The sequence below is a fragment of the Cygnus olor genome, chromosome 12, assembly GCF_009769625.2.
Source record: "Cygnus olor isolate bCygOlo1 chromosome 12, bCygOlo1.pri.v2, whole genome shotgun sequence".
Classification (NCBI taxonomy): Eukaryota; Metazoa; Chordata; class Aves; order Anseriformes; family Anatidae; genus Cygnus; species Cygnus olor.
The window spans coordinates 3,347,068-3,353,272 of NC_049180.1; the positions used below are offsets into that span (position 1 = coordinate 3,347,068).

A 6,205-nucleotide genomic window follows, 5' to 3' on the forward strand; every position below is an offset into this window, starting at 1 on the left:
AATTTCTTGTTTTCCTGTGTATGAATTCACCAAGATTAAACACCGCAAGCTAAATCCTTGTCTGATGGACGCCAAATTCAATGGGATAATGTTGATTTACACCGGCACGGGAGCTAAGCCTCTGAATCTGGACAGAAAGCATTTTCAGATCTTTGAGAAAAATAAAACCAACAGCAGCAATTCACTCTATTAAAAAAAAAAAAAAAAGTATAAATAGATAGATTAAATGATGCACGGGAGGGGAAACAACTCCCCCATCCAAAATCAAAGCTTGGGGCAATAGCCAAAAAGAAACGGTATCATTTAGGGGCAGATGAAAGAACATGTAAGTTCAGCATGATGTCATGGCTGTTTATGCAGTTAAATCGCTCTTTATCATACACCAGACACATAATGACTTTCTAAGGCTCCCACTGGACGGATGGTCCGTCTCTGTAATAAATGTTGACAAGTTTTATATAAAACTGTATATCATTTTCAATTCCCAGTGTAGCCATTTGAACCTGTGATTAATAGCCTCGCAAATCTTATCTGTTTGAAAATAAGAGGAGCTGGGTTTGTTTCCTTCAGATTAGGGTTCAGGGCTTAACAACAGGAAAATAGCCTGCTGAGATCACTCTGGTTTTCATGGCACATAAAAGTAAAAACCAAGAAAATAGAATTTAAAAATACGTTAAACACTCATATCACAAAGCAAATAAGATACTTCATGAGTCATGATAACATTGATTCATGAAGCCTGTAACCAAACAATTGTTTTATATCAGGCAGAATAACTGTGAACGGAGAGATAGGCACTTGTACATTTAAATTAAAACAGTAATTGGCCGATAAGATGTACCACAAAAAATAATATCCAGACCCAAACTTCTTGGTGGTTTGTCAAAGTGAAATGAAAAAGCTTTATGCATAGACAGAGAGCAAAATGGGGCAAGAATTTGGGATTCCAGACCCAGGTCTGGCCTGGCTAAGGTCAATACACAGGACTGCAAAAGGGAGAGTCTTTGCGAATCAGAGTCCCTGGGATGCTACCATGTCAAAGGCAACATTTTGGCAGAGGTAAAGCTGGCAGGTGTTCCGTGGTTCCTTTAGCTTAATCTGGGTGTCAGAACTTCCCCTCCTTTCCCACTGTTCCTGCTCGACCAACGGCGGTCATAACTGTTTTGGTTTAGGCTTAAAACTCAGTATTTAAAGCATTCCTAGCGTGCTTTCAGAAAAGGAGAGCTAGCTCTCAACCTCGACAACTTTATCCCGTTCTTCTAAATTCCTCCATTAGCATTTTGCACTGACAACCAAAGCCACCACATGCCAACGGCCGATGAAAAAGTGCTGCTCGGTCCTTTTCCCTGTAGCGAACCAGCAGAAAAGATATTAAAAAAAAAAAAATCCAATCTTTGTTTTTCCCCTGGCATGTATAAAAATGTATTCAGCTGAAATACGTCCTGCTAGTTTGGTTTTCAGCTCTCCGCTACATTGCACTTTTTTCCTGAGAAATCAGGCACTTTGTGCCAAGATTTTAATTTATTTTGAAATGCTGCTTTCTGCTCAAAATTGTCAGCAGATTTTCTCTTAAAAGTGCTTAGAGTTATTGCAATATTAAAAAGAAAAATTACCTTGCTTTTATTGCTTGCTCCACACAGTGAGCTACTCACAGAGGCCGAAGATAAGCACTGAGAACTGAGTGCACTTTTTAATTATATCTCCTTAATATAAACCCTCTTGTCTGCCGTTGGTTTTATGGCACTTCCATGCAAAGCCAGGGTTGGGAAGAAAGCAACCACTTCTCCTTTTGCTTTCTGTTAAGAGAAAACTTTGAGTGTCACCAATAATTCACATCGATGAGGACACGATGGAACTGAAAAATGAGGTGGCTTTTGGAAAACTTGAATAACTTCTTGAAAAAACATAAATTACCCCTGTACGGACAGAAGGGTGTACATGTGGGTTTGGGGACAACACAGTTGTCTCACAGGAGGCATCTCTCAGGGCCCAGATCTGATCACCTTAACACATTTCTCAGTGAAAATTTTTGAAAAAAATTCATCGGTAAATAAAAATTTAAACGCCGATTTATTTATTTTAAGACTGCTGTTTTTCAACCATATAACACCTCCTCCTGCCAGCCTGAGAAGTGCTCAGTAACATCCAGGTTTCTCCCTGGTTGATGGTAATTTTCTGCTTTTTGACAGAGGAAAAAAAAAAATGAAAAATGGTGGGAAACAGTCAATATAATCAGCCTGCTTGGCTATGAGTGTGCAGGAATAATATTTAGTATTGCTGTTTTAATTTGTCCTCCTGTAGCATCTGTATTGTCTAACAAGGAAATATATATATATACATAAACATAAATATACAGAAACTCTCAAACACATTTTTATCAAGGGCAATATGGCAGCTACATAAATCTGAATTATTTCACTGCCTATACCACTTTAGAATACAAAAAAAAAAAAAAAAATGTATTCTAAAAATTGTAGAATATGGTAAAGTGAGAAAGTAGACAAAAATATTCAAAGCATCTTTGGCCTGAGCAGCACCACAGGACCAGGATCAGCTGTTGTGTCACCATGGACCACCAATGATGCCAAACTGGGTTAAAGCTTGGGAAATAAAATGCACCCTATCTCTAATTCAAACATGTAGCATGGAGGAAACAAATGTGTTTGTCCACGAGAGGTCCCCAGAGCCCTGTATAATCACAGGATATTCCACGATTTCCTCTTCTGTCTTGAAATGAGAGGGGTGTTTGAGATGGGTTTAGCTTTGCTCACCCATGCACCTTTAGAGGGAGAAGAGCAAGAGGCATTAGAGGTACTCACAACCACGGACTCATAGTGATGGGTTAACCCTCAATCCTCCTTCATGTATGTGCCCATAGCATAGCATCGAGCCAGTCATGGTCTGAACCCACCATGGTCAGCCCACCATAGCCTGAGACTGCCACTGGGATGCAGAGGGAGCAGCAAGTTTTGGGGTCTCTGTTCACTGCACCAGGACTTTTCCATGGGTGTCTGGATGCTCATGCCCCCTCATCAGCTCACGGTGACCCCCATGTGAGCCCCCTAAGAAGCCAGCTTGTTTTGGCCTTCCTCAGCTGGGAGGAAGAGGATGGATGAGGCATGTGAAGAAGGGGTGGGGAAATAACCCCAAAGGGGAGAAACAAATAATTTGTGACAGCAAGTGGTAGCATCTATGCTGTCCGAGGGCAGAAAAATACACATTAGCCCATGGTTGAAGAAAGCAGCCAAGGAAGAGAGCAAATATCACTCAGTATTCCCAGTTTCTGGGATGCATTGCTTGATTACACATTTTACAAGTTTTGGGGCAGTTTTTTTAGAGGCAATATTAGCTTTAAGACTTGTTTTGATGCTCTCTACGACCAGAACAAAGCAGCACATCATAAAGCCAACAGTGATGAAGCAGGTCACTGAAAGCTGCCTGTGGCATTCACAGCTAGTCAGGGGAAAAGGTATTCTTCCTTGTGAAAGCATCTCAACTAGTACGAAATAACTGGTCAGTCAATGGTGGCACTGCAAGCTGGGAGAAGTGTCAAGTCCGTTTTTTTTATCAGTTGTAACTGGAGACTTCTAATATGCTGCAGGACATTTGCAAAAGATGCTGTCTCAGCAAATAAGCTATTACTTTAGCAATTTCTCTGCCGAAATAATGGGAATTCCCTAGAAGCTGTTGACCTTTCAAGACTGTCAACATTTTTAAGAGTTTGCAAAACTTTATTATTGAAACATTAATACTGAATTCCTTACACATATTTGATTTTTATACATCTTGCAGAATAGTCACATATGGTACATTTTGATACACAACATTCAGGAATCAAATGGCATTAAGTTTTGTTTCTATAATTGCCAAATATTTCTGCCTTAATTACTTACTGACCAGGAAGCAGAGTTCCTAAATCTTTACCACACAAACATTATTATATGTAAATCCTCATCCAAGAAGACTTTGTAGAACAAACATGTTCTGAAAGTATTAATACATAATAATGGGCACATTTTGAGGATCTATTCTCAAAACATCACAAGAATTGATTGTGTTTCTTTCTGTTTGTCTAAACTTCAAGTTCAACATTGTTTGCCAGTCCCATCACTTACTTCCTAAGGCATATTGTTTCTTCAGCCTCAGTAAGTGCTCTTCTGAGTAAAGGGAAGGACAAAATCCAGTCTACGTATATGATTCCCACAAAATATATTTCTGTCCAGAAGAGCCACCATTCTCAGCACCTACAGATTCCTTCTAGCATCCTGTGAACAAAGAGTAAAACAGAAGAAACAAATTAAATAACTTATTTTTAAAAACAACACAAGACTATTTTTGTAGCTCTTCATCTTCTCTGTTAGTCACAGTGACTGGGATTCACAGAGGGTAAGAATCAAGGCCCAAAGGGGCACAGGAGCTGCAATATGCTGAATTAGCACTGGTTTTACCAAGTGCAGGTGATCTCCAAAAAGCCATGTAAACATAGATAGAATACGGATATTGGTGACCGTTTCAAACAGAGTTTGGGCTACGGTTTGAAACTTGAACTGCCTGCAAAAGGCCCAGAGAAAAGGTGGGGAGGAGCTCAGCTTTCTCTCACCACAGGCCTCAGACCAAGACAAAGGCCTTTTGAAAGGCCCAGCAACCGTTTTTGCCTTTGGCCAGCCTTTTTAATCATTAAGTTTCATCAGACAATGCCACGAGGACAGCAGAACTCTACCCCTCGAGTTTGAAAGAGGAATAAAATAAACCTTTACCTCCTGTAAGGCTTATTTCACCAAATCCCTGTTGGCTGTCGTAAGCAGGGCATAAATCTCCATAGCTAATACCTTTGAATATTCTTCCCTGGAAATCTTTTCACTTGCTTCCTTTACCGAAAATGGAAACAGATCTCTGAAAGATAAACACGGTGTGTGAGAGCGTGGGCTCAGCGCACCCGCAGGCCCCAGGGAGCGGTGTTGCGGGGCTCGGTGCTCAGCACCAACTTCCTCAGATCACGGCCCTGTGGAGCCTTCACAAGGGCAGAGGCCCCCCAAAGATCTGGGCTTCGAACAATGAATGCCTTAAGTGTGGTTTTCGACTTTTTTTTTTTTCCTGATTTGTGGACCATTAAAAGCGTTCCAGCAGGGATACAGGATACCCTTTAAAATATGGAGATTTCTGTGTAGCATATGTGAACTCTTCTTTCTTTCTCCCCTTTCATGGAGCCCCAGGGAGCTGCTGAAAATGCTGGCCCTGGGAGATCAAACAAGCTCGGGCTCTGTGAATCAGACAGGGGAAACAAATTCAAGAGACAAGACCCTACCGGAAACACCCTCCGGAGTTGTTCGAAAAGACAAATTGGAAGTGCAGGTCCCAGCTGGCCAAAGGGGGAGAGACAGCAAAACCATCCTGAACTTGTGGAAGGAGAAGGCCGCAACCTGAAGGAATGCTTTTCTGTGGGACCACATTGCCAGCAGTGACTGTGCAGTGACAACTGCTGACATGGAAGGCAATGAACACATCTGGGTGCTTTCCTGCTCCTGAACAAGTTCGTCCATCCACTTGCACAAAATTATCCGAGGTCCTTGCTCCTCAGTACTGCGAGCTGATGAAGTGCCACAGACACCATGAGAAACAGCTGAGCAATCACAGCAAACAGTACTTAAACAAATGTACCATATACATGTGAGCAAGAAAGGATTTAAATTTTAAAAAAATAATAATAAAAATCAGAAAGTCTCCAAATAATTCTTTGATATTTTTTCCTTGAGAAAAACCCACTTCCAGAACTTCCCACTTCCAGTCCTCTTAGTCAGCGAAGCCAGGGCACAGCAAAGCTCTGGGCTACACTAAGTTCCTATCGGTAACTCCTGAATATTAGTGCAAAATGAGTGTCCTAAGAGTTCAGCCCAGACTGGTCCTGATGAAGGAAACTCAGCACAAGCTGGAACAATGGAAGAACCAGATGTTTCAGTCAGATGAAGTCCATGAACCCAATTAGCATCCACTTGCCCTGTCACAACAGAAACATTTGCTGTTTACTTGGCTTGTCCATGGGAAACCACCAAGTTTTGAAGGAAGAGATGATAAATGTAAATGCAGAGCTGAAGTATTCCTGTGAACATCATCTCATGCCCGCTTGTGTGCAGAGCTCTTTTGCATTTTGCTTCCTTTGCCACTTTGTCCTGCTAGTGATGATCAAGAAATGTTTATATCATTACTA

The 6,205-nt window shown here is 41.3% G+C and overlaps 1 long non-coding RNA gene across 1 annotated transcript; it reads right to left on the reverse strand.

Annotated features, from left to right (window-relative positions):
- Nucleotides 1-1,544: 1,544 nt before the first annotated feature.
- On the reverse strand, nt 1,545-4,971 carry LOC121076737. The gene is made up of 3 exons (XR_005823689.1): nt 4,758-4,971; nt 4,116-4,265; nt 1,545-1,796 (listed from the first exon to the last, which is right to left on the reverse strand). It is a non-coding gene; the product is annotated as an uncharacterized LOC121076737 (long non-coding RNA).
- Nucleotides 4,972-6,205: the final 1,234 nt, after the last annotated feature.